Source organism: Trachypithecus francoisi, unplaced genomic scaffold, assembly GCF_009764315.1.
Source record: "Trachypithecus francoisi isolate TF-2019V2 unplaced genomic scaffold, Tfra_2.0 Contig01451, whole genome shotgun sequence".
Classification (NCBI taxonomy): domain Eukaryota; kingdom Metazoa; phylum Chordata; class Mammalia; order Primates; family Cercopithecidae; genus Trachypithecus; species Trachypithecus francoisi.
The window spans coordinates 5,733,764-5,760,405 of record NW_022681432.1 but is presented as its reverse complement, the minus strand read 5'-3'; the positions used below and the strand labels follow the sequence as shown (position 1 = coordinate 5,760,405).

General features: G+C 37.3%; 1 non-coding gene across 1 annotated transcript; it reads left to right on the top strand.

The window, feature by feature from the left end:
- The first annotated feature begins 18,006 nt into the window (after window positions 1-18,006).
- LOC117096306 lies at window positions 18,007-18,155 on the top strand. Its single transcript, XR_004442447.1, has one exon. It is a non-coding gene; the product is annotated as a small nucleolar RNA SNORA4 (small nucleolar RNA).
- Window positions 18,156-26,642: the final 8,487 nt, after the last annotated feature.

Sequence of the window (26,642 nt, the reverse complement as noted above, 5' to 3'; positions counted from 1 at the left end):
AAAATAATAAGAGCTATTTATGACAAGCCCACAGCCAATATCATACTGAATGGGCAAAAACTGGAAGCATTCCCTTTGAAAACTGGCACAAGACAGGGATGTCCTCTCTCATCACTCCTATTCAACATAGTGTTGGAAGTTCTGGCTAGGGCAATCAGGCAAGATAAAGAAATCAAGGGTATTCAATTAGGAAAAGAAGAAGTCAAATTGTCCCTGTTTGCAGATGACATGATTGTATATTTAGAAAACCCCATTTATCAGCCCCAAATCACCTTAAGCTGATAAGCAACTTCAGCAAAGTCTCAGGATACAAAATTAATGTGCAAAAGTCACAAGCATTCTTATACACCAGTAACAGACAAACAGAGAGCCAAATCAGGAATGAATTTCCATACACAATTGCTTCAAAGAGAATAAAATACCTAGGAATCCAACTTACAAGGGATGTAAAGGACCTCTTCAAGGAGAACTACAAACCACTGCTCAGTGAAATAAAAGAGGACACAAACAAATGGAAGAACATACCATGCTCATGGATAGGAAGAATCAATATTGTGAAAATGATCATACTTCCCATGGTAATTTATAGATTCAATGCCATCCCCATCAAGCTACCAATGGGTTTCTTCACAGAATTGGAAAAAATTCCTTTAAAGTTCATATGGAACCAAAAAAGAGCCCACATTGCCAAGACAATCCTAAGCCAAAAGAACAAAGCTGGAGTCATCATGCTACCTGACTTCAAACTATACTACAAGGCAATAGTAACCAAAATAGCATGGTACTCATACCAAAAAAGAGATATAGACCAATGGAACAGAACAGAGTCCTCAGAAATAGTACCACACATCTACAGCCATCTGATCTTTGACAAACCTGAGAGAAACAAGAAATGGGGAAAGGATTCCCTATTTAATAAATGGTGCTGGGAAAATTGGCTAGCCATAAGTAGAAAGCTGAAACTGGATCCTTTCCTTACTCCTTATACAAAAATTAATTCAAGATGGATTAGAGTCTTAAATGTTAGACCTAAAGCCATAAAAACCCTAGCAGAAAACCTAGGTAATACCATTCAGGACATAGGCATGGGAAAGAACTTCATGTCTAAAACACCAAAAGCAATGGCAACAAAAGCCAAATTGACAAATGGGATCTAATTAAACTAAAGAGCTTCTGCACAGCAAAAGAAACTACCATCAGAGTGAACAGGCAACCTACAGAATGGGAGAAAATTTTTGCGATCTACTCATCTGACAAAGGGCTAATATCCAGAACCTACAAAGAATTCAAGCAAACTTACAAGAAAAAAAACAAACAACCCCATCAAAAAGTGAGCAAAGGATATGAACAGGCACTTCTCAAAAGAAGACATTCATGCAGCCAACAGACACATGAAAAAATGCTCATCATCACTTGCCATTAGAGAAATGCAAATGAAAACCACAGTAAGATACCATCTCACACCAGTTACAATGGCAATCATTAAAAAATCAGGAGACAACAGGTGCTGGAGAGGATGTGGAGAAATAGGAACACTTTTACACTGTTGGTGGGACTGTAAACTAGTTCAACCATTGTGGAAGACAGTGTGGCGATTCCTCAAGGATCTAGAACTAGATATACCAGTTGACCCAGCAATCCCATTACTGGGTATACACCCAAGGGATTATAAATCCTGCTGCTATAAAGACACATGCACACGTAGGTTTATTGCAGCATTATTCACAATAGCAAAGACTTGGAATCAACCCAAATGTCCACCAGTGACAGGCTGGATTAAGAAAATGTGCCACATATACACCATGGAATACTATGCAGTCATAAAAAGGGATGAGTTTGCATCCTTTGTAGGGACATGGATGCAGCTGGAAGCCATCATTCTCAGCAAACTATTGCAAGAACAGAAAACCAAACACTGCATGTTCTCACTCATAGGTGGGAATTGAACAATGAAATCACTTGGACACAGGAAGGGGAACATCACACACTGGGTCCTATTGTGGGGAAGGGGTAGGGGGGAGGGATAACATGACGAGATATACCTAATGTAAATGACGAGTCAATGGGTGCAGCACACCAAAATGGTAATTGTATACATATGTAACAAACCTGCACGTTGTGTACATGTACCCTAGAACTTAAAGTATAATAATAATATAAAAAATTGCAGTCAATGAAACATTCCAGTCAATAGAACATTCCAGCTAATACATCTTTTCAGTCAATATAACATTCCAGGCAATATAACAACAACAACAAAAAAGAATGAAAGAATTACGAAGTGGAAGAAAAGATTCTTAGTATATAATCAAGTCAATATTGAGGCTCACTATATAGCTATATTGATCAAAACAATGAAGCATTGGTGGAGGAATAGATTCATAGATCAAGAGAAAATAACAGAAGACATAGAAATAGACAGGTGAATATTACTCACTGATTTTTGACAAAGATGGAGAAGCAATTAATGCAGAGGGTGGCATAACCGATTCAACAAATTGTGCTAGAAAAATTGTACATTTGTAGGTAAATAAACGAACCTCAATCTAATTCTCATACCTAATACAAAACATAGCTCAAAATGGGCATAGTGGTTCATGCCTGTAATCTCAGTACTTTGGGAGGCAGAGGTGGGCAGATCGCTTGAACTCAGGAGTTCAAGACCAGCCTGGGCAAGATGGCAAGTTCCTGTCTCTAAAAAAATAAAATTAGCTCAAAATGCATCACAGACTAAAATATAAAATATAAAACTATAAAGTGCTTAGAAGAAAACACAAAAGAAAATCTTCAGAGTCTAAGGCTAGGTAAAGGATACTTGGGCAGAAATATTTACCCATAAAAGAAAAAAAAACAATAAATCATATTTCATTAAAATTATAAAATATTCTGCCCTTTGAGAGACACTGTTAAGAAAACAAAAGGAACAACTTGCTGTCTGGAAGAAAATACTTGAAATCCATATAGCTATCAAAAGACTAATGCCTCAAATATATGAAGAACTCTCAAAATGCAACATTAAAAGGGCAAAAAAGCCAATTGGATTAGAAAATTAAAAAATAACATAAAAAGACATTTCGCTGAGAAGGATATACAAATACCAAATAAACACATTTAAAAATGTTCAGCATCAATAGCCATCAAGAAAATTAAATTTAAAATCACAATGGTATATCACTACACTAACTTTTCAAAATGGCTTATAAAAAAATGAACAGTGGCAACATCAAATGCTGTCATGGATGGAGATAAACTGAACCACTGACAGAATGCTGATGAGAATATTAAGAAGTACATTTTACTTTGGAATGTACCACTTTGGAGGACAGTTTGGAAGTTTCCTGTTAAACTAAGCATGCAATTATTCTACAACCCAGCAATGTACTCTTGAACAGTTATCTCAATAGAAATAAAAACTTGTGTTCAATCAAAAATCTGTACACAAATATTAAAGAGCAACAGACTGAATCTCTCTGTATTTTTATCATAACTGCATGAGAAACTGTAATTGCCCATAAAATAGAAAGGTACAAAAGGTTACACTAGTTATATAAAGCATATTTGTGCACTGACTGTGACCAGAAACTCCTTTCTGAAGATTTCTGCTTTATTCAAGGTTTTATGTCATTTGAAGGAAGAAATTTGATCTTAAACTGTTTTTTTTTCTCCATTTGCAACAGCAACTAGTGCAAAACTAGTAGGTGTTTATTTAACAGCTACTGATAGATATGGTAAAGTTAAGAATTCATTTGCCTTAGATAGTTAACTTGGCATTGAATGCCTACTCTATATCAAATATCTTGGTTACAGAAATAAATAAAAAGATTCTTGAGTTTCTGGTAGAATTCTGCATCCTAGTAGAAAAAAATAGTCTTGCAGACAGAAAATTTTAAAAATGTGGTGAGTCCTAATAGAGATGTATACAAGTGCTGTGGGAGACTTATTTGCAAATGAATGCATTGGAAAGTTAAGAAAAGCTTTATGGAAACAATAAAAAGAAACTTGAAGGATGAGTATAAATTCTGCAGGTAAAGAAAAAGGGGAAAGGCATCCTCGGTAGGGAAACGATACAGGCATATGAAAGAATCATGGAACAAATGACATGTGCTGCAATATTTGACCAGAAATAATAAAGTACAGCTAGAGGGTACCTGCCTGATATAGTTTGGCTCTATGTCCCCACCCAAATCTCATCTCCAATTGTAATCCGTCAAGGGAGAGACCTGGTGGGTGGTGACTAGATTATGGGGGCAGTTTCCCAATACTGTTATCTTGATAAAGAGTTCTCACAGATCTGATGGTTTTATAAGTGGTGGTTTCCCCTGCCCTCTCTCTCTCGTTCCTGCCACCTTGTTAAGAAGTTGCTTGCTTCCCCTTTGCCTTATGCCATGATTGCACATTTCCTGAGGCTTCCCCAGCCATATGAAACAGTGAGTCTATTAAACCTCTTTTCTTTATAAATTACCCAGTCTTGGGGATGTTCTTTATAGCAGTGTGAAAATGGACTAATACACTGTCAGAATAGACACTAGAAGAAACAGAAGAGCTAAGCAGAAACTTTGTACTACAAAGTCTTGTATTCCAGACTAAAAACATTGAATTTTCATTTTGTAAAAACTGAGGAGTGATTCAGATTGTGAGCAGGTTTAAAACAGGATAAATGACAGTCTTAGTTGGCCAGGGACTGTCCCAGTTTTAGCACTGACAGGCCCATGCCATGGAAAATATCTCAGTCTCAAGCAAACTGGTACAGTTGGTTATCTGCTGTGAGAGTACCAAAGTTGTATTTTAGAAAGATAGCTCACAATAGCTGTAACTATAGCTCTGGTGTAGGGGAATAAGAAAGATTCTGAAAGCAGGAAGCTAGTTGCAATTTCATTATAGGATTTCCTCCTCAATAACCTCAATTGAGTGAGAATCATTATAGTTAATTGTTAACAGTCCTCTGTCACACAACTGAAGATACTAGGCCCTTAAAAAGAAGCAACCAAACAATAAAACCTTAACAGAGATTATCCTGTATTTAAAATCATGTTTATTATTTCAGATAAGTGGTTAATACTTTGCTTTCATTTCCCTAACCTTCCTGAAGGGCGTATTATAATATTAACTTTTTCATGTCTAAAATTGCATAAACTTTTTCACCATGTAAATTTGGGTAAATTCAAAATGTGAAAAATTTCATAAATATGAGAATGTACTTTATAGACAGAGTGTGGTTACACACAGGGTTTTTACACAAAAAAATTTTGCCTTGCTTCGTTTTTCACCTTTATCTGGAAGAGGAGTTTTGTTTGTTTTTACTAAAATCATAATGTTCGTAAAGTCTTATAAAAGACTGAAAACTTAAAAGATTTGAAGTTGTAAAAATGAGGCAGATTAAGCTATAATTTCAGGGTATGAATAAGTTCTGAGAACTAAATGGTTTAGTGGTTTACTAGAGACTCAAAGAAGAATAATAATCTTGAGCAACTTCTTTCAAATGTGGAACTTTTATAAGGTTAAATGAAGAGCAAAGCATAATGACAAACATTTTTAGTAATATTAAAAACTATAATGTAATTCAAGCTCATGGTAAAAGACAATCACACATTATAGAAGGATGTAAAATTAAAAGTAAAACTCACCCCCAGCACAGTTCTACACCTTAAGGGAAATAACTATAACTTTGCAGAAATTGTACTTGTGTTATACAGACATATCTATGCATATTCTCTTATTTTCACAAATGGAACTGTATTCCATGTACTATCCTGTAAAAGAAGGCTTTCATTTAGCATTCTACTTAAAACCTGGGCCTCATTTGAAATTTGTTCCTTGTGTATTAAGTTTCACAGACTGAATATTAGCAAGCTTAGATTATAAGTAGACAGGGTCATGAATCAGTTGTTTTTCAGTGGAAGTTGTTATTTTCCTTTTTCTCATCTTACTGCCTAATCCCTAAGCAGTCAAATGGACCCACTGTGCAATAAATCTACACTAGCTAAAAAAGAGAGTTGAAAACATTATTTTGGCTCCTTGTTGATCTGGTACTTTTTTATAAATAGAAATGACCACAATAAATGCATTCATTCATTTTATAAATGTTTATTAAGTACCTACTGTGTACTTGACACTATTCTCGATGTTGGAGATAAACACAAAAATTTATATTAATAATACAATACATTAGTAATAATTATAATTACATTCATTATTATAGTCACATTTTTCAGTCTACATTATCATTCCAAAAAATAAATAAATAAATAAATAAATAAAACTGTTTTGGGGGGCAGAGCAAGACAGCTGAATAGGAACAGCTCCAGTCTCCAGCTCCCAGTGCAACCAACACAGAAGATGGGTGATTTCTGCATTTTCAACTGAGGTACCAAGTTCATTTCACTAGGGAGTGACTGACAATCAGTGCTGCTCAGCTGCTGCAGCCCAACCAGTGAGAGCTGAAGCAGGGCAAGGCATTGCCTCACCTGGGAAGCACAAGGGGGAAGGAAATCCTTTCCTAGCCAGGAACTGAGACACACAACACCTGGAAAATCGGGTAATTCCCACCTCAATACTGCACTTTACCAAGGGTCTTAGCAAACGGCACACCAGGAGATTATATCCCATACCTGACCAGGAGGGTCCCATGCCGACGGAGCCTCCCTCATTGCTAGCAAAGCAGTCGGCAATCTAACAGCAAGGCAGCAGCGAGGCTGGAGGAGGGGCACCCACCATTGCCGAGGTTTAAGTAGGTAAACAAAGCTGCTGGGAAGCTCGAACTGCGTGGAGCCCAAAGCAGCACAAGGAGGCCTGCCTGTCTCCGTATACTCCACCTCTGGGGACAGGGCACAGCTAAACAAACAAAAAAAAAAGCAGCAGAAATCTCTGCATACGCAAACGACCCTGTCTGACAGCTTTGAAGAGAGCAGTGGATATCCCAACACGGAGGTTGAGATCTGAGAATGGACTGACTGCCTGCTCAAGTGGGTCCTTGACCCCAGAGTAGCCTAAAAGGGGGAGATATCCCCCACTAGGGGCAGAACAACACGCCACACCTTACATGGTGGGGTACACCCCTGAGACGAAGCTTCTAAAGTGAGAATCAGACAGCTACACTTGCTGTTCAGCAATATTCTATATTCTGCAGCCTCTGCTGCTGATACTCAGGCAAACAGGGTCTGGAGTGGACCTCAAGCAATCTCCAACAGACCTATAGCTGAGGGCCCTGACTGTTAGAAGGAAAAGTAACAAACATGAAGGACACTCACACAAAAACTCCATCAGTACGTCACCATCATCAAAGACCAGAAGTAGATAAAATCACAAAGATGGGGAAAAAGCAGGGCAGAAAAGCTGGAAATTCAAAATATAAGAGTGCATCTCCCTTTGCAAAGGAGCACAGCTCATCGCCAGCAACGGATCAAAGCTGGACGGAGAATGACTTTGACGAGCTGAGAGAAGAAGGCTTCAGTCCATCAAACTTCTCAGAGCTAAAGGAAGAATTACGTACCCAGTGCAAAGAAACTAAAAATCTTGAAAAAAGAATGGAAGAATGGATAACTAGAATAATCAATGCAGAGAAGGCAATAAACAAACTGACAGAGATAAAAACCATGACATGAGAAATACGTGACAAATGTGCAAGCTTCAGTAACTGACTCGATCAACTGGAAGAATGATTATTAGTGATTGAGGATCAAATGAATGAAATGAAGTGAGAAGAGAAGTCTAAAGAAAAAAGAGGAAAAAGAAATGAACAAAGCCTTCAAGAAGTATGGGATTATGTGAAAAGACCAAATCTATGTCTGATTGGGGTGCCTGAAAGTGAGGGGGAAAATGGAACCAAGTTGGAAAACACTCTTCAGGATATCATCCAGGAGAACTTCCCCAACCTAGTAGGGCAGGCCAACATTCAAATTCAGGAATACAGAGAACGCCACAAAGATACTCCTCCAGAAGAGCAACTCCAAGACACATAATTAGCAGATTCACCAAAGTTGTAATGAGGGAAAAACTGTTAAGGGCAGCCAGAGAGAAAGGTCGCGTTACCCACAAAGGGAAGCCCATCAGACTAACAGCAGACCTCTCGGCAGAAACTCTACAAGCCAGAAGAGAGTGGAGACCAATATTCAACATTCTTAAAGAAAAGAATTGTCAACCCAGAATTTCACATCCAGCGAAACTAAGTTTCATAAGTGAAGGAGAAATAAAATCCTTTACAGATAAGCAAATGCTTAGAGATTTTGTCACCACCAGGCCTGCCTTACAAGAGACCCTGAAGGAAGCCCTAAACATGGAAAGGAACAACCGGTACCAGCCATTGCAAAAACATGCCAAAATGTAAAGATCATCGAGGCTAGGAAGAAACTGCATCAACTAATGAGCAAAATAACCAGTTAATATCATAATGACAGGATCAAGTTCACACATAACAATATTAACCTTAAATGAAAATGGAATAAATGTTCCAATTAAAAGATACAGACTGGCAAACTGGATAAAGAGTCAAGACCCATCAGTTTGCTGTATTTAGGAGACCCATCTCACATGCAGAGACACACATAGGCTCAAAATAAAGGGATGGAGGAAGATCTACCAAGCAAATGGAGAACAAAAAAACAGGGTTTGCAATTCTAGTCTCTGATAAAACAGAATTTAAACCATCAGAGATCAAAAGAGACAAAGAAGGCCATTACATAATGGTAAAGGGATCAATTCAACAGGAAGAGCTAACGATCCTAAATATGTATGCACCCAATACAGGAGCACCCAGATTCATAAAGCAAGTCCTTAGAGACTTACAAAGAGACCTTAACTTCCATACAATAATAATGGGAGACTTCAACACTCCACTGTCAACATTAGACAGATCAACGAGACAGAAAGTTAACAAGGATATCCAGGAAGAGAACTCATCTCTGCACCAAGCAGACCTAATGGACATCTACAGAATTCTCCACCCCAAATCTACAGAATATACATTCTTTTCAGCACCACATCACACTTATTCCAAAATTGACCACATGATTGGAAGTAAAGCACTCCTCAGCAAATGTATAAGAACAGAAATTATAACAAACTGTCTCTCAGACCAGAGTGCAATCAAACTAGAACTCAGGACTAAGAAACTCAATCAAAACCGCTCAACTACATGGAAACTGAACAACCTGCTCCTGAATGACTACTGGGTACATAACGAAATGAAGGCAGAAATAAAGATGTTCTTTGAAACCAATGAGAACAAAAATACAACATACCAGAATCTCTGGGACACATTTAAAGCAGTGTTTAGAGGGAAATTTATAGCACTAAATGCCCACAAGAGTAAGCAGGGAGGATCTAAAATTGACAACCTAACATCACAATTAAAAGAACTAGAGAAGCAAGAGCAAACACATTCAAAAGCTAGCAGAAGGCAAGAAATAACTAAGATCAGAGCAGAACTGAAGGAGATAGAGACACAAAAACCCTCCAAAATATCAATGAATCCAGGAGTTGATTTTTTGAAAAGATCAACAAAATTGATAGGCTGCTAACAAGACAAATAAAGATGAAAAGATAGAAGAATCAAATAGATGCAATAAAAAATGATAAAGGGGATATCACCACCGACCCCACAGAAATACAAACTACCATCAGAGAATACTATAATCCACTCTACACAAGTAAACTGGAAAATCGGGAAGAAATGGATAATTTCCTGGACACTTACACTCTTCCAAGACTAAACCAGGAAGAAGTTGAATCCCTGAATAGACCAATAGCAGGCTCTGAAATTGAGGCAATAATTAATAGCCTACCAACCAAAAAAAGTCAGGGACCAGATGGATTCACAGCTGAATTCTACCAGAGGTACAAGGAGGATCTGCTACCATTCTTTCTTAAACTATTCCAATTAATAGAAAAACAGGGAATCCTCCCTAACTCATATTAAGAGGCAGACATCATCCTGATACCAAAGCCTGGCAGAGACACAACAAAAAAAGAGAATTTTAGACCAATATCCCTGATGAACATCGTTGTAAGAATTCTCAATAAAATACTGGCAAACTGAATCCAGCAGTACATCAAAAAGCTTATCCACCATGATCAAGTGGGCTTTATCCCTGCGATGCAAGGCCGGTTGAATAAACTCAAATCAATAAACGTAATCCAGCATATAAACAGAACCAAAGACAAAAACCACACGATCACGTCCATAGATGCAGAAAAGGCCTTTTCAAAACTCAATAGCCCTTCATGCTAAAAACTCTCAATAAATTCCGTATTGATGGAACATATCTCAAAGTAATAAGAGCTATTATGACAAACCCACAGCCAATATCAAACTGAATAGGCAAAAACTGGAAAATCCCTTTGAAAAATGGAACAAGACAGGGACACCCTCTCTCATCACTTCTATTCAACATAGTGTTAGAAGTTCTGACTAGGGCAATCAGACAAGAGAAAGAAATAAAGTGTATTCAATTATGAAAAGAAGAAGTCAAATTGTCCCTATTTGCAGATGACATGATTGTATATGTAGAAAACCCCATCATCTCAGCCCAAAATCTCCTTAAGCTGATAAGCAACTTCAGCAAAGTCTCAGGATACAAAATTAATGTGCAAAAATCACAAGCATTCTTATACACCAGTAACAGACAAGCAGAGAGCCAAATCAGGAATGAACTTCCATTCACAATTGATTCAAAGAGAATAAAATACTTAGGAATCCAACTTACAAGCAATGTAAAGGATTTCTTCAAGGAAAACTACAAACCACTGATGAGTGAAATAAAAGAGGACACAAACAAACGGAAGAACATACCATGCTCATGGATAGGAAGAATCAATATCGTGAAAATGGCCATACTGCCCAAGGGAATTTATAGATTCAATGCCATCCCCATCAAGCTACCAATGAGTTTCTTCACAGAATTGGAAAAAACTGCTTAAAAGTTCATATGGAATCAAAAAAGAGCCCACATTGCCAAGACAATCCTAAGTCAAAAGAACAATGCTGGAGGCATCATGCTACCTGACTTCAAGCTATATTACAAGGCTACAGTGACCAAAACAGCATGGTACTGATACCAAAACAGAGATATAGACCAATGGGACAGAACCGAATCCTCAGGAATAATACCACATCTACAGCCATCTGATCTTTGACAAATCTGGGAAAAACAAGAAATGGGGAAAGGATTCCCTATTTAATAAATGGTGCTGGGAAAATTGGCTAGCCATAAGTAGAAAAGCTGAAACTGGATCCTTTCCTTACTCCTTACATGAAAATTAATTCAAGATGGATTAGAGACTTAAATGTTAGACCTAATACCATAAAAACCCTAGAAGAAACCTAGGTAATACCACTCAGGACATAGACATGGGCAAAGACTTCATGTCTAAAACACCAAAAGCAACGGCAACAAAAGCCAACATTGATAAATGGGATCTAATTTAACTAAAGAACTTCTGCACAGCAAAAGAAACTACCATCAGAGTTAGCAGGCAACCTACAGAATGGGAGAAAATTTTTGCAATCTACTCATCTGACAAAGGGCTAACATCCAGAACCTACAAAGAACTCAAACAAATTTACAAGAAGAAAACAAACAACCCCATCAAAAAGTGGGCAAAGAATATGAACAGACATTTCTCAAAAGAAGACATTCATACAGCCAACAGACACATGAAAAAATGCTCGTCATCAGTGGTCATCACAGATATGCAAATCAAAACCACAATGAGATACCATCTCACACCAGTTAGAATGGCAATCATTCAAAAGTCAGGAAACAACAGGTGTTGGAGAGGATGTGGAGAAATAGGAACACTTTTACACTGTTGGTGGGATTGTAAACTAGTTCAACCATTATGGAAAACAGTATGGCGATTCCTCAAGGATCTAGAACTAGAAGTACCATATGACCCAGCCATCCCATTACTGGATATATACCCAAAGGATTATAAATCCTGCTGCTATAAAGACACATGCAGATGTATGTTTATTGCAGCACTATTCACAATAGCAAAGACTTGGAATCAACCCAAATGTCCATCAGTCACAGACTGGATTAAGAAAATGTGGCACATATACACCATGGAATACTATGCAGCCATAAAAAAGGATGAATTTGAGTCCTTTTTAGCGAAATGGATGCAGCTGGAAACCATCATTCTCAGCAAACTATCACAAGAACAGAAAACCAAACACCATATGCTCTCACTCATATTTGGGAACTGACAATGAGATCACTTGGACTTGGGAAGGGGAACATCATACGCCGTGGCCTATTATGGGGAGAGAGGAGGGAGGAAGGATTGCATTGGGAGTTACACCTGATGTAAATGACGAGTTGATGGGTGCTAATGAGTTGATGGGTGCAGCACACCAACATGGCACAAGTATACATATGTAAGAAACCTGCACGTTATGCACATGTACCCTAGAGCTTAAAGTATATATATATATATAAAGAATAAGAAAACTGTGACTAAGAAAAAAACCTGTTTGTTGTTGCTTGGAGATTCACTTGAAATTCATATTTACTTTCAACCCACATTTCCTCTGATTTTTAACATCTTTTCCATATTTATATCAACTACCATCCAGTTCTTACTATTTTTATTAATTAAAGCCCATAGTTTATTTAGGTTTCCTTAGTTTTTACTTAATATCCATTTTCAGTTTCCCAATCTCATTCATGAAACCACATTATATTTAGTTAAAATATCTCTTTGGATTCTTCTTAGTTGTAATATTTTATTTTAAAAAATATGTTAAAGAGAACAAAATCGCATAACGCAATTAACCATTTTAAAGTGTCCACTTGAAAAAAGAGCAAGATGACCAACTAGATGCAGCTAGGAAATGCCACTCTCATTGATAGAGACTGTATTTTGGACTAAACCACTGTAATTTTAGCAGATCTTTAGAGATAAAATGCCAAATGTGAATGGAGAAAAGAGGCAGATGCTGAGGCTGAAGAGGGAGAAAGTGAGGAACCCTATCTGGGGGGCCTGAATGCTAGAGCTGATTCCTGGATCTTAATGCTCCTGGGCAAGGGAACATAGCTGGAAATATTAGGAAACACAAAAGAGCCACCTGGTTGAATAAGAGCCTATTTAGCACCCACTGCTCTTAAGTGCTGTCTACAGGAAACACAGGCCAAAATAACAACAGTTAAAAACACTTCACTATTTCACTCCCTATGAGACACTGACATCAAAAATTCAAAAACAAAGACCTTGTATAGAGGCTTGAAATGGAACCAACTTACTATACTCAATTGGCACCACAGCTGAAAGAACAACAGCCCTCCCAGATGAGAAACAATCAGTGCAAGAACTCTGCCAATTAAAAAGCCAGAGTGTACCCTTACCTCCAAACAAGCCTACTAGCTCCCCAGCAATGGTCCTTAACCAGTCTAAGATAACTGAAATGACAGACATGCAATTCAGTATCTGGATTGCAAGGAAGCTCACTGAGATCCAGGAGAAAGTTGAAACCCAATCCAAGGAAGCCAAGCAATCATTATAATAATTCAAGAGCTGAAAGATGAAATTTCCATTTTAAGAAACACCAAAACTTAACCTTTTGAGCTGAAAAATTCCCTATGAGAATTTCATAGCAAAATTGCTAGTACTAAGAGTACAATAGACCAAACAGAGAAAAGAATCTCACAGCTCAAAGACTAGTTCTTTGAGTCAACTCATTCAGAAAAAAAAACAGAAAAATTAATTTAAAAAAATAAACAAAACCCCGAAGAAATATGGGATAATGTAAAGAGACCAAATCTATAACTTATTGGCATATCTCAAAGATGCGCCATTTTATGCTGGATAAGGCCTTGGGACATGTGAAATTAGATTCCTAGCTATACAAAGAATGTTATAAAGACAATATATTTTATATAAAAAAGGATCTTGTTTGGTAAAATCTTGTCTTAAAATAAAGTAATTAGTCATTTAAAAAAAGTGATGTTTAGGACAAGTCAGAAAATCTAAGCATGTCACAGATGGTTTGTGTAAGTTGAGAAAGGATTTCTGAAAGGGAATTTATGCAAGAAATGTACAATTTAAAGGTTGTGAGGTCTCCTAAATGTTTCATAAAATGCCACTATGAATCTTAACTGTATAACCTACCTGCTTTACAGCTAGATAAGACTTGGGAACATGTGGAGTTAGCCACACCCCCTAGCTGGAAAGAGTCAGACCTTATCTGCACTTTTGACTGGCATCCTAGGTTTCACACATGGTACATAATTAAAATCACTTACAAACCAGGTTTTTCACCAAAAGTAATAGTTGCTAAGAGTTAACAGTGTGACATATATGTGAGACTACTGAAGAAACAGTTTTATGAACAAAGTATGAAAGGAAAGTAGAATGTACTTTTGATAAAAGATCATATAATGATGGCCTGGCAAGGTGGCTCACACATGTAATCCCAGCACTTTGGGAGGCCAAGTTGAGTGGATCATGAGGTCAGGTGTTCAAGACCAGCCTGGCCAACATGGAGAAACCCCATCTCTACTAAAAACACTAAAATTAGTTTGGCGTGGTGGTGCACACCTGTAGTCCCAGCTACTAGAGACGCTGAGACAGGAGAATCACTCGAACATGGGAGGCGGAGCTTTCTGTGAGCCTAGATTGTGCCACTGCACTGCAGCCTGGGTGACAGAGTGAGACTCCATCGAAATAAAAAAATTAAAAAAATAAAAAAATAAAAGATTATATAAAGGCATGGGAGTACGAATTTCTTGTCTAAGTTTAGAGGGTTGAAGGGTTGCGTTAAGTGAGGCAGAAAAAAATCTAAAGGTTTGAACAAGTTGTGGAAGGTTTATTTAAAAAATTACTGTGTGTAAATATATTGCCTAATGTTAAAGGGGTATTATTCAGTTTTTCCATACATTGAACTTTGGAATAAAAGCACAACAGGTTTTTTTTTTTTTACAACATTGTTTTGCTATTTAACAAAAAACAATTGTAAAGGGTTGTAAAAGGTTTATGAAAATCTTATCATCAAGTTAATTAAAACTGGTATTAAAAATGTTATTAAAAACTAAATTTAGCATTAAGTTTGCACTAATGCAAACATAAAATTGGTTTTCTATTTTGAAAATGATTTTTATGTAATACTAAAAGATAATCAAAGGTTTTTGTTTGCCTTTTAAGTAAACTAAAATAAAAATATGGGGGGAGAGAGAAAAGAGATTCTCGTGGCCTTATGCTGTATTCATTTAGTCTTGTTGTTTGGAAAGTTGAGTCTCCTATCAGAGTAAAAGTTTCTCCTTTGTTAAAATTTTTGAGTTATCAGTTTGGCTAAATGAATGACTTATGGTGATCCGGAATTCTATTTCGTGAAGTCAAGTGTTTCAAACACAGGAAACACTATCAAATACAAAATTGTGTTTAATTTTCTATGGGTTATATTTGCGTAAAGATGTTATTAGTATGCGTTGCAAAATTTTGTATAAGATTCCTATAATTCTTATATGCCTCAGTATATGTTATCAGTAATAATTAAAATTGTTATGTTACATTGTTGTGTGCCACAGAAACAACAAATTTCCTTGTCAATTGTGTCTTTAACTGTGGCTGCCTTAGAATGTTCTTTTAATCCACAGACAGTTGTTTTGTTTTGGTCACATGCACATGTATGTTAATTGTGGCACTATTCACAACAGCAAAGACTTGGAACCAACCCAAATGTCCTTCAATGACAGACTGGATTAAGAAAATGTGGCACATATACACCATGAAATACTATGCAGCCATAAAAAAGGATGAGTTAACATCCTTTGTAGGGACATGGATGCAGCTGGAAACCATCATTCTCAGTAAACTATCACAAGAACAGAAAACCAAACACTGCATGTTTTCACTCATAGGTGGGAACTGAACAATGAGACATGTGGACACAGGAAGGGCAACATGACACACCGGGGCCTGTTGTGGGGTGGGGGGAGGGGGGAGAAATAGCATTAGGAAATATACCTAATGTAAATGATGAGTTAACGGATGCAGCACGCCAACATGGCACATGTATACATATGTAACAAACCTGCATGTTGTGCACATGTACCCTAGAACTTAAAGTATTATAAAAAAGAAAAAATAAATAAAAATAAAACAAAAATAAAAGTAAAGACTGGAGAAAAAATTATTTCAATAATTATAGTACACCTGTTGTTTGTTGTTTTTGAGTCTTTATTTTATTTTTTCTGTGCAAGTCAGATTAAATATTTTTGGTTGCCTACAAGTTATCAAACAAATGCTTTAAATCTTTAATTTTAAAACTGGAAATTGCACTCATTATCCCAGAACTCAGTATTTATACTACACTGTCCACTTAAATGCTGTATTAAAATTATAGATGAGAATACTAACACCTTTGCCATGAAAGCCTTGGAACCCCAGCCTGGTCTGTGTGAGCAAGCTCAGACAGCTGCAAAACAGTTCCATGTCTCTTACTTTGGAGTCAACCCTTACCCCCACTATACACCCTGTCAGCAAGAGGAAGTCAGAGCGATTGATAGCTTTTCTCCATCTGCATTGCCCACATCTTAAGAATAAGGTGCTATAAAATGAAAAGGCAGGGATCGAGACCACCTTTGAAAAAATTATAACTGAGGAAATCATGACAGTGATAGAGATCAGAACTAATCAACTCCATCTTGTTTCTCTCTCTCTCCCTCTTCTTTCTTTTTTTTTTTTTTTTTTTTGAGATAAAGTCTTGTTTTGTTGCCAAGCTGGAGAGCAGTGGCACAATCTTGGCTGGCTCCCTGATTTAAATGATTCTCCTGAGTCAACCTCCCTAGTAGCTGGGATTTTTAGTAGAGATGGTTTTTCACCATGCTGGCCAGGATGGTCTTGATCTCCTGACCTTGTGATCTGCCCGCCTCGCCCTCCCAAAGTGCTGGGATTACAGGCATGAGCCACCATGCCCTGCCTCTTGTTTCTAACCTTTAAGCTGTTCTTGTTTATTTTGGGGCATAGGCCACACTAACCTTGGGATGGAATTCGGTTTATGCTTTGACTCTGAAATGAAATTGATAATAACTCTTTCCTGAAAACACCCCTTTCTTGCCTAGGGACCAATCTGCCTTTGCAGGACTAACAAATTAGCTACAAGATTAGAAATTATGCTTCAGGGATTATGCAGCTTCTGGCTGCAAGAGTCTGAACCTTCGGAAATTGCTCCTGGGGGTAACATTACTACTGTAGAACCTAAGGTCAGTGCTTGAGATATTTTGCAGACTCTGCACTCGATAGATTAGCTGACACCACCCAGGCTGATAATCTGACTCAACCAGTTCTGCAATCCCAACCAGGAACAGAATACAGTAAGGAAACCTCACTTCAGCCCCCTATGATTCCATCTCCAACCTGACCAATCAGTACTTCCCACTTCCTGAGCCCCTACCTACCAAATTATGTGTAAAACCTTGATCTCTGAGTGCTCAGGGAGACTGATTTGAGCAATAATAAAACTCCAGTTTCCTACGTAGCTGGGTCGGTGTGAATTATACTTTCTTCATTGCAATTCCCCTACCTTGATAAGTCAGCTCTGTCTAGGCAGCCAGCAAGGTGAACCTCTTGGGTGGTTACAATTCCAGTTACTTGGGGGCAAAGGTGAAGCATCACTATAGCCTGGGAGGACAAGGATGCACTGAGCCATGTTTGCATCACTGTACTCCAGCCTGGGTGTAAAAAATATACCCTGTCCACCCCCCCTCCAAAAAAAAAAGAAGAAGAAGAAAAAAAGAAAGAACAAATGAAATGAATAGAAAATATTATAAGCATGAAATATATCAATCATATGTATAATATAAATAAAATAAGATATTAGTATAAATAATTACTTTAAATATGATGGTCCAAATATATTAACAAACAATAGAAATTGTCAGAGTGAGGAAAGGACAAAATCAACTCTATATGTCTAAAAGAAAGACATTTTCAATGTAAAGACACAGATAATTTAAAAATAAAGAGGTAAAGAAAAGTATACGGTGTTAACATTTATCAAAATAAAGCATGTTACCAAAAGTTAATGTTTTCAGGGAATGTTTTTGTTAAAAAACCTTCACCAACTTGGGCTGTTTGGGATAATAATGTTGATCACCTTCCACGGTGGGTTATAACATTAATATATACATATTATTCACTACTAGTTTGTACTGTACATTACACAAGTGTAAAAAAAGTATGAGTAGCTATATTATTTTTTGAAAAGGCAGACTTCAGAGAAAGGAAAATGATCAGAAATGAAGAGGCATTTTTAAATGATAAAGAGTCAATTATCTAAGAGAATATAACAATCCAAAACATGTACACACCTAAAAAGTACAGTATATAAGGCAAGAACTGATGGCACTGCAAAGATAAACAGACAATTCTACTATTATAGTTGGAGACATCAACAACTCATGGTAAGTAACTGACAGATTAAGCAGGCAAAATATCAGTAAGAATAAAGATGACCTGAGCATCACTTCAATCATTTTGATCACTTAGTAGTTATAGAATCATCCATATGAAAAGAGCAGAATACACATTCTTCAAAAACTCACATGAAATATTTAAAAAGACCACATTTTGTGCTATAAAACATGTATTAACACATTTGAAAGACTATGTATCAAATAAAAAATAAAGTATGTTCTAGACCACAATAAATATGAATCAATGTTTTTAAATTTTAATTTAAATATTAACATATTTTTAAATAACCCATGGTTCAAAAACATTAAAGATAAATGTAAAAGTCACTTTAGCTACATGAAAAGAAAAGTACAATCAGAATTTGTGGGATGCAGTTAGCCATGCTTAAACGAAAATGTATAGTGTTGTCGTATATTTGCCAGAGCAATCAGGCAAGAGAAAGTAATAAACGGCATTCGAGTAGGAACAGAAGAAGTTAAATTATACCTGTTTGCCGACAACATGATCCTATATCTAGAAAACCCCGTAGTCTGAGTGGAAAAGCTCCTTCAGCTGATAAAATACTTCAGCAAAGTGTCTGGATACAAAATCAACATACAAAAAATCACTAGCATTTCTACACACAAACAACAGCCAAACAGAGAGCCAAACCAGGAAGGTAATCTCATTTACAATTGCTACAAAAAGAATAAAACACCTAGGTATACAGCTAACTGGGAAGGTGAGAAATCTCTACAATGAGAATTACAGAACACTGCTCAAAAGAATCAGAGAAGACACAAACAAATGAAAAAAGCATCCCATACTCAGCGATAGGAAGAATCAATATCATTAAAATGAACATACTGCCCAATGCAATTTACAGATTAAATGCTATTCTTATCCAATTACCAGCAACATTCTTCACAGAACTACAAAACACTATTTAATATTCATATGGAAACGAAAAAGAGCTTGAATAACCAATGTCATAGTAAGCAAAAAGAAGAAAGCTGGGTTTCTCTCGGCCTTAGTGCCATTTTTCTGGAAACCTCTGCGCCATGAGAGCCAAGTGGGGGAAGAAGCGAATGCGCAGGCTGAAGCGCAAAAGAAGAAAGATGAGGCAGAGGTCCAAGTAAACCGCTAGCTTGTTGCATCGTGGAGGCCACAGGAGCAGAAACATGGAATGCCAGGCGCTGGGGATGCTGGTACAAGTTGTGGGACTACATGATACTGTCTAGAGCTTGTCTCAATGGATCTAGAACTTCATCGCCCTCTGATTGCCGATCACCTCTGAGAGCCACCTTGCTCATAAACAAAACTGCCCATGTTGGTCCTCTGCCCTGGACTTGTGACATTCTGGACTATTTCTGTGTTTGTGGCCGAGTGTAACGACCCTAAAATAAATCACCTCTTCCTGTCTTTTAGCTGAAGAATTAAAAAAAAAAAAAAAAAAGAAGAAGAAAGCTGGAAGCATCACACTACCTGACTTCAAACTATACTACAAGGCTATAGTAACCAAGAAAGCACAGTACTGGTACAAAAGCATGCATGTAAACAAATGGGACAGAATAAAGAGTCCAGAAATAAGGCTGCACACTATGACCATATGATCTTTGACAAAGCTCACAAAAACAAACAATGTGGAATAGACTCCCTATTCAATAAATGGTGCTGGGATAACTGGCTAGCCATATGCAGAAGATTGAAGCTAGACCCCTTTCTTACACCATATGCCAAAGTCAATTAAAGATGGAGTAAATACTTAAATGTAAAACTGAAAACTATTAAAAAAAAAAAAAAAACTGGAAGACAACATAGGTAACACAATCCTTAACATAGGAACAGGCAAAGATTTTAAGACAAAGACGCTAAAAGCAATCACAACAAAAGGAAAAATTGACTAATGAGATCTAACCAAATTTAAGATCTTCTGCACAGCAAAATAAACCATCAACAAGATAAAGAGACAACCTACAGAATGGAAGAATATCTTTGCAAACTATGCATCTGACAAAGGTGTAATATCCAGCATCTATGAGCAATTTAAACAAATTTACAAAAGAAAAACAAAACACTCCATTAAAAAGTGGGCAAATGACATAAAGAGACACATTTCAAAAGAAGACATGCATGTGGCCAACAAGTACATGACAAAAAGTTCAATATTACAGAAATGTTAAAACCGCAATGAGATACCATCTCACACCAGTCACAATGGCTATTAATAATAAGCCAAAAAAATGGCAGATGCTGCTAATGTTGTGGAGAAAAGGGAACGTTTACATAGTGTTGATGGGAATTTCAATTAGTACAACCATTTTGGAAAATAGTGTGGCTACTCTTCAAAGACACATGAAAACAGGACTACTACTTTACCCAGCAACCTCATTCCTGGGTATATACCCAAAGGAATATAAATAATTTTATTATAAATATATATGCACACATATGTTCATGCAGCACTATTCACAATAGTTAAGACATGGAGTTAATCTAAATACCTATCAGTGGAAAACTGGATAAAGAAAATATGGTACATACACACCATGGAATACTATGCAGCCATAAAAAAAGAACACTATCATGTCTTTGTGGGAACATGGATGAAGCTGGAGGTTACTATACTTAGCAAACAAATGCAAAAACAGAAAACCTAATACCAGATGTTCTCATTTATAAGTTGGAGCTAGGCTGGGCGCGGTGGCTCAAGCCTGTAATCCCAGCACTTTGGGAGGCCGAGACGGGCGGATCACGAAGTCAGGAGATGGAGACCATCCTGGCTAACATGGTGAAACCCCGTCTCTACTAAAAAATACAAAAAACTAGCCAGGCGAGGTGGCGGGCGCCTGTAGTCCCAGCTACTCAGGAGGCTGAGGCAGGAGAATGGCGTAAACCCGGGAGGCGGAGCTTGCAGTGAGCTGAGATCCAGCCACTGCACTCCAGCCTGGGCGACAGAGCAAGACTCCGTCTCAAATAAATAAATAAATAAATAAATAAATAAATAAATAAATAAGTTGGAGCTAAATGATGAGGACTCCTGAACACAAAGAAGGAAATAAGCACTGGCATCTACATGAGGGTGGAGGTTGTGAAGAAGGAGAGGAAAAGAAAAAAAAACTTTGGGGAACTAGACTTAATACTTGGGTTATGAAGTAACCTGTACAACAAGCTTCCATGACATGAGTTACTTATACAATCTTCACATGTACCTACGAATCTAAAATAAAAGTAAAAATGAATAAATTAAAATAAAAATTAAATTAATTAATTACTTAATGAAATACATTCTAGTGCATTAACATACCTCATTTTTTCACTCATCAGTTTATAGACATTGGAGGTGTTTTCCATTGTGAGCCTGTTGTGAATAACAATGCTATAAGCACTGACATATAACTTCTTGTGGATGTATGCTCTCATTTCTCATGGGCATATATTTAGTGGAACTGCTGGCTCATAAGGCAACATTGTATTAGGTTGGTGCAAAAGTAATTGCGTTTTTTGCTGTTACTTTTAATGCAATTTAAAAAGTAATGTTTGCAATTACTTTTAATATTTAACATTTTGAGGAACTTCACTATTTCATAATCCCACCAGTAATGTATGTGTGTCCCAAGTTCTCTATATTCCTACCAACACATTTTGTTGTCTGCCTTTTTTATTAGAACCATCCTAATGGCTGTGAAGATGAATTCCATCAGGACTTTCATTTACATTTCCTAATGATTAATGATACATAGAAACTATGTATATATTAGTCATTTGTATACCTTCTTTGGAAAAAGGTCTCCTTACAACCTGGACCATATTTTAATGGGGTTATTTTGTTTTTTATTGTTGGGTTATAAATATTGTTAATTTATTCTGGATATATGTCATATATCTATTATCAAAGTCATGATTTGCAAATACCTTCTTACATTTTAAGGGCTGTTTTGTTTATGCCATAATTTTCAGAAGAAAAATTTGTAATTTTAATACAGTCCAATATATTTATTTTGTTTTTTGTCACAAGTTTTTTGCTATTATGCCTAAAAAACAATTACCTATATCCAAGGTCAAGGAAGATTCGTTCATACATACCCTTCTAAGATTTTTATGTTAAAAAAGAGCTAAAAAGCTCTCACATTTACATCTTTGATACATTTTGGTTTTTGTGTATAGTATGAGTCCAACCTTATTTATTTATTTTGCACATGGATATACAGTTGTATCAGTACTATTTTTTGAAAAGACTGTTCTTTTACCCTTGAATAGTTTGTCATCCTTGTGGAAAACCAATTGACCAAAAATCTGTGGGTTTATTTCTGGACTCTTAATTCTATTCCATTGACCTAATACATTGTCTTGATATCATTAACATACTGTTTTGCTTAATGTAGTTTTATAATCAGTTTTGAATCAGAAAGTTTGCATCTGAACTTTTATATTTATTTTTCAAACTTGTTTTGCCTATTCTGAGTTATTTGCCTTTCCATAAGAATTTTTGGATTACATTACCTTTTTTTTTTTTTTTTTTTTTTTTTGCAAGGAAGCCAGCTGTCATTTTGATAGAATTTCTTGACTTTGTAGATTAATTTGGGGAGTATTGGCATCTAAATAATATTTAATAGTTTGATACATGAATGTGGCATCCCTTCTCATTTACTAGATCTAATTTGTTTCAATATTGTTTTATATTTTTAAACGTACATGTCTAGTACTACTTTTGTTACATTTGCTTTTGAGGATTTATTTATTTATTTATTTATTTATTTATTTATTTATTATATACTTTAAGTTCCGGGGTTCATGTGCACAACGTGCAGTTTTGTTACATAGGTATACATGTACTATGGTGGCTTGCTGCACCCGTCAACCCGTCACCTACATTAGGTATTTCTGTTAACATTATCCCTCCCGTAGCCCCCCCACCCCTGACAGGCCCTGGTGTGTGATGTTCCCCTCCCTGTGTCCATGTGTTCTCATTGTTCAACTCCCACTTATGAGTGAGAACATGCATTGTTTGGTTTTCTGTTCTTGTGATAGTTTGCTGAGAATGATGGTTTCCAGCTTCATCCATGTCCCTGCAAAGAACATGAACTCATACTTTTTTATGGCTGCACGGTAAGGAATTTTATTTTTTAAACATATTTATATGGATTTTATCCTTAAATTCCTTTTAAATTGTTAATTGATAATATATAAAATTACATTTGACATGTATATGCATCTTGTATTGTGAAACCTTGCAAATTCGTTTACTAGTTTTAATATTTTTGTGGATTCCTTAGAAATGTTTATATAAAACTTCATGTCACCTGCAAATAGAGATAATTTTTCTTCTTCCTTTTTGCTTTGGCTATCTTTTATTTCATTGCCTTATCTAATTTTTAGACTAGTACTTCTAGTTAAATATTACATGGAAGTGGTGAGAATGAACATCTTGTCTTGCTCCTGACTTTGGGCAAACACATTCAGTTTTTCAGCACTCTGTATGATGGTGCATGTATTTTGGGTATTTGAGAGAGGGAGAGGAAGAAGAAGAGGGAGAGCAAAATAATGTAAGAAATTAGCTTACCTGATTGTGGATGTTGGCAATTCTGAAATCTACCGGGTACGCTTGCAGCCTGTTGGCCCACGGTAGAGTTCAAATCTGACAGTACTCTGCTGGCAGAATTTTCTTTTCCTCTGGAGAGGTCTGGTTTTTTCTTTTTTCTTTTTTTCTATTAAGGCCTTCAACTGATTTGGATGAGGTGGGGTGGGCGCAGTGGCTGCACCACTGGCTGGGTCCTTGAATCGGGTGCCTCTCTCACTTCCCACAGCCCAGGAGCGTGGCCCCAGCTTTGCACCCCGTGCCAGCCCCTGTGTTCCGTGTGCAAGTGCAGCATCATCCCGGGGGTATCTCCACTTCAGGGACCCTCTCTGTCTGACTGTGCTTCTCCCCCACCAGCGGGCAATCCGGCCCAGACCCATTGTGGCAGCCCCCAGTACAGCGGGCTGCGGGAGGCTGTCCACCGCCTTCTGGCACCCTCCTTGCAGAGGTTAGTGTGATGGCAGGGCCACACCAGAAGGACCACCTCTGCCATCAATTATACACACATAATCTCTATGTTATAGTCCCATAATGCTGCAAGGGCCTGGCCCGGGCTGCACACTCCACGGAGCCAGCAGGAGCCGGGATCAAGCAGCAGCCCCATCCTGAACGTGACTGCAGCCACACAAGTCAGGGTTGTAGACCTGGGCCTCCCTGTGTTCTTGGGGGCTGGGAGCAGGCAGAAGTCTTGCCCACCCCTGGTGCAGCTTATTTCACTTAACACAATTATCTCCAGTTCCATCTATGTCGTTGCAAAAGAGTGGACTTCATTATTTTTACGGTTGTATAGTGCTCCATTGTATATATGTACCACATTTTCTTCATCCGTTTATCTGTTGATGGATACTTAGATTGCTTCCAGATCTTAACTATTGTGAATAATTTATCAACAAACATAAGAGTGCAGACATCTCTTCGATATACTGATATTTTTTGTGGGATACATACCCAGTAGCAGGATTGCTGAATCATATGGTAGCACAACTTTTTAGTTTTTGAGAGAATTTCCAAACATACTGTTCTCCACAGTACTTATACTAATTTACATTCCAACCAACAGTGTACAAGACTTTCCTTTTCTCCACATCCTCCCCAGCATTTGGTATTGCCTGTCTTTTGTATACAAACCATTTTTTTTATTATTATACTTTAAGTTCTAGGGTACATGTGCATAACATGCAGGTTTGTTACATATGTATACTTATGCCATGTTGGTGTGCTGCACCCATCAACTCGTCAGCACCCATCAATTCATCATTTATATCATGTATACCTCCCAAATGCAATCCCTCCCTCCTCCCCCCTCCCCATGATAGGCCCCAGTGTGTGATGTTCCCCTTCCCGAGTCCGAGTGATCTCATTGTTCAGTTCCCACCTATGAGTGAGAACATGCGGTGTTTGGTTTTCTCTTCTTGTGATAGTTTGCTAAGAATGATGGTTTCCATCTGCATCCATGTCCCTACAAAGGACACAAACTCATCCTTTTTGATGGCTGCATAGTATTCCATGGTGTATATGTGCCACATTTTCTTAATCCAGTCTGTCACAGATGGACATTTGGGTTGATTCCAAGTCTTTGCTATTGTGAATAGTGCCGCAATAAATATACGTGTGCATGTGTCTTTGTAGTAGAATAATTTATAATCCTTTGGGTATATCCCCGGTAGTGGGATGGCTGGGTCATATGGTACATCTAGTTCTAGATCCTTGAGGAATTGCCATACTGCTTTCCATAATGGTTGAACTAGTTTACAATCCCACCAACAGTGTAAAAGTGTTCCTATTTCTCCACATCCTCTCCAACACCTGTTGTTTCCTGACTTCTTAATGATTGCCATTCTAACTGGTGTGAGATGGTATCTCATTGTGGTTTTGATTTGCATTTATCTGATGGCGAGTGATGATGAGCATTTTTTCATGTGTCTGTTGGCGGTATCAATGTCTTCTTTTGAGAAATGTCTGTTCATAACTTTGCCCACTTTTTGATGGGTTGTTTGTTTTGTCTTGTATATTTGTTTGAGTTCTTTGTAGATTCTGGATATTAGCCCTTTGTCAGATGAGTAGGTTGCAAAAATTTTCTCCCATTCTGTAGGTTGCCTGTTCACTCTGATGGTAGTTTCTTTTGCTGTGCAGAAGCTCTTTAGTTTAATTAGATCCCATTTGTCAATTTTGGCTTTTGCTGCCATTGCTTTTGTGTTTTAGACATGAAGTCCTTGTCCATGTCTATGTCCTGAATGGTACTACCTAGATTTTCTTCTAGGGTTTTTATGGTATTAGGTCTAACATTTAAGTCTCTAATCCATCTTGAATTAATCTTCGTATAAGGGGTAAGGAAAGGATCCAGTTTCAGCTTTCTACTTATGGCTAGCCAATTTTCCCAGCACCATTTATTAAATAGGGAATCCTTTCCCCATTTCTTGTTTGTCTCAGGTTTGTCAAAGATCAGATGGCTGTAGATGTGTGGTATTATTTCTGAGGACTCTCTTCTGTTCCATTGGTCTATATCTCTGTTTTGGTACCAGTACCATGCTGTTTTGGTTACTGTAGCCTTGTAGTATAGTTTGAAGTCAGGTAGCGTGATGCCTCCAACTTTGTCCTTTTGACTTAGGATTGTCTTGGCAATTCAGGCTTTTTTTGGTTCCATATGAACTTTAAAGCAGTTTTTTCCAATTCT